The following is a 3006-nucleotide window of genomic DNA, read 5'->3' on the forward strand; positions in this document are numbered from 1 at the left end:
TTTTTTTTAGTTGCACAAAGCTTTATTTCTGTTTGGTTCAAGGCTCCAAGAAGATTGCAAGGTGTTTATTTATTTTATATATATTTTTGTAGTTTTTGTCTGGGGCTGGGTTTGAACCCGCCACCTCTGGCATATGGAGCCAGCGCCCGCTCCTTTGAGCCACAGGCGCCATCCTGCAAGGTATTTAAAAAGCTGCCTTGTGGCTGGAGGAAGAGGCTCTGGCAGAAGCCCTCGATAGTTGAAAAGGGCTCCTCAGAGGTCGCTGGGCTCCGCAGGCTCCTGGTCGTGCTTGAGAGTGAGTCTTTCCAAGAGATACTCGCCCAGCCCAGCCTGGGGGCCAGGCGGCCGCTGGAGGTTGGTAGGTGGTCGCCCATCTGGGAAGTGACTTTCCAGGAAGTCACAGAGATGAGAGTCCTTGCGGGCAGAACCCAGGGCATGAAGATCTGACAGAGCCTGGTTGAGGCTCCTCTCCAGGGCCCGGGCGGCCTCCACTCGGTCCAGGGCTGACCCCATTCATCCTGATATGGCTTCTGCACGTCCCCGCGGCTGCCGCGCTGGTTTTGCATCTTCTAGAGACGCTCAGAGCCCTCGTGCTTCTCCTCCGCCAACTCGCGGAAGGAGTGGCCCAAGCCTGTCAGAGCCACACTGTCCTGGTGGAAACAGCAGCCCAGACAGAGGTGTAGGAGGCCCGCAGGTGCAGACTGACCGGGTGGTGGACGGCTGCCTCCACATCGGCGGAATAATCTTGGCGACTCGGGGAGCTCGTGGTTGATCCGTTGATAAGGAACCGAACAAAAACACACACACACACAATCGGTGTTAGCTGGCTCCAAAAGCAGGAGGTGACCGTGAAGATGGTCCCAGAGATAGCAAGTGGAAAAGAATGAGACTGGAAAACTGCCGAAGGCTGGAAGAAAGGGAGTCCCCGGGTCTGTTCGGTTCAAACACTGTTGAAACAAGACACAGATTCAAGGGACCGCCTCACGTGCTACCTGGCCCAAAATTTTTAATAAGAAAAAAACTCTTACAAAATGTATCAAGTTGTACACACACTTTTTAGTATGTGTGATTTTTTTGTTATGTCTACTATACTTTAGTAAAACTGTTAAAAAATTCTGAAATTTAAAAATGTCCCCAGCAATAAGGCTGGGTGCCGCGGCTCACACCTATAATCCTAGCACTCTGAGAGGCCAAGGCAGGTGGATTGCTTGAGCTCAGGCACTTGAGGCCCTCAAATAGAAAAACTAGCCCAGCCTTGTGGTGGGCCCCTGTAGTCCAGCTACTTAGGAGGCTGAGGCATGAGGATCGATTGAGCCCAAGTATTTTTTTTTTTTTTTTTTTTGAGACAGAGCCTCCGGCTGTACCCCTGGGTAGAGTGCCATGGCATCACAGCTCACAGCAACCTCCAACTCCTGGACTCAAGCAAGTCTCCTGCCTCGGCCTCCCAAGTAGCTGGGACCACGAGCGCCCACCACAGCGCCTGGCTATTTTTTAGTTGCAGCCATCATTGTTGTTTGGCAGGCCCAGGCTGGATTCAAACCTGCCACCTTAGGTGTATGTAGCTGGCGCCTTAGCCACTTGAGCCACAGGTGCCGAGCTGAGGCCAAGTATTTGAAGTTGCTGTGAGCTATGATGTGGCGCTCTACCAAGGTTGATAAAGTGAGACTCTGTCTCAAAAACAAACAAACAAACAAAAAAGCAACAACAAAGTACCTCCAGCAACAAAACTACATTTGCTAATCATGGTTTCACCAAACAAGTCATCTTTCTTCCATGGAAGAATAATAGGTTTCTTCTTCAAATTTCGTTTGGAACTGAGTGGATCAATTCCAATTTAAAACACAGAACAAGCTGTCTTGTCAGAGTGAGTTAGTTCTGCAGGGAAGCACAAAAACCCTGCAGCCTATGGGTGGAGGTTGGCCACCACCTGAACCTGTTTCAACAGAGTGTCTATTATATGAAGTGAAACTCCCTTTGGCAGTTTTGAAACCTTATCTACAGAATTTTGATAGCTGAGGAGTTTTTCCCACATTAGCCAAAGGACAAAATATTTCAATTCCTTTATTTGCACAAACACCAAAGTTGTATTTGTTCCCCTCCGGCATGAGCGTGCACGCACGCACACTTTCATGGGATGTTAATTGCTAAAAGTTAGAATTTAAAGAAAAGTACACGAGTATATCAAACAAATTAAATATTTAGGGGCCAGATGCGGTGGTTTACACCTATAATTCCAGCAACTTCTTGGGAGGCTGAGGTGAGAGAATGGCTTGAGCAGGGAAGTTGGAGTTACAGTCAAACCACTGGACTTCAGCCTGTGTAACACAGCAAGACCCTCTGGCTGGTGGGCACAGTGGCTCAAGCCTGTAATCCTACCACTCTGGAAGGCCATGGAGGGTGGATTGCCTGAGCTCTCAGGTTCCAGACCAGCCTGAGCAAGAGTGAGACTCTATCTCTAAAATAAATTAAAAAAAAAAAATAGCCAGGTGTTGTGGTGGGCACCCGTAGTCCCAGCTACTAGGGAGGCTGATACAAGAGAATCACTTGAGCCCAGGAGTTTGAGGTTGCTGTGAGCTATGATGCCATAGCACTTTACCGAGAGCAACAAAATGAGACTCTGTCTCAAAAAATCAAAAACAAACAAAAAAAAACACAGCAAGAACCTCTTAGTAAACAAAGAAAAAACAAACAAAAACTTACAGGGTGTTCTTTCTCTACAAACCCTCCATTCATTCCTAAGTTTCTTTCTTTCTTTCTTTTTTATTTTCTCTACATATACATGTGTTTATTTAGTTTCTACTTTTTGCCTTCACAAAATTAAAAAGGCTTAAAATTTAATAACAAGGCTCTGCATCTGTGGCTCAAGTGGCTAAGGCGCCAGCCACATACACCTAAGGTGGCGGGTTTGAACCCCCAGCCCAGGCCCGCCAAACAACAATGACGGCCGCAACCAAAAAATGACCAGGCATTGTGGCAGGCGCCTGTGGTCCCAGCTACTTGGGAGGC

At 47.9% G+C, this 3006-nt stretch overlaps 1 pseudogene; it reads right to left on the bottom strand.

Annotated features, from left to right (window-relative positions):
- Positions 1–180: 180 nt before the first annotated feature.
- On the bottom strand, positions 181–2733 carry LOC100959803 (annotated as a pseudogene).
- Between the last annotated feature and the right edge of the window lie 273 nt (positions 2734–3006).

This window comes from Otolemur garnettii, unplaced genomic scaffold (assembly GCF_000181295.1).
Source record: "Otolemur garnettii isolate 467f Iridium unplaced genomic scaffold, OtoGar3 scaffold00002, whole genome shotgun sequence".
Lineage (NCBI taxonomy): Eukaryota > Metazoa > Chordata > Mammalia > Primates > Galagidae > Otolemur > Otolemur garnettii.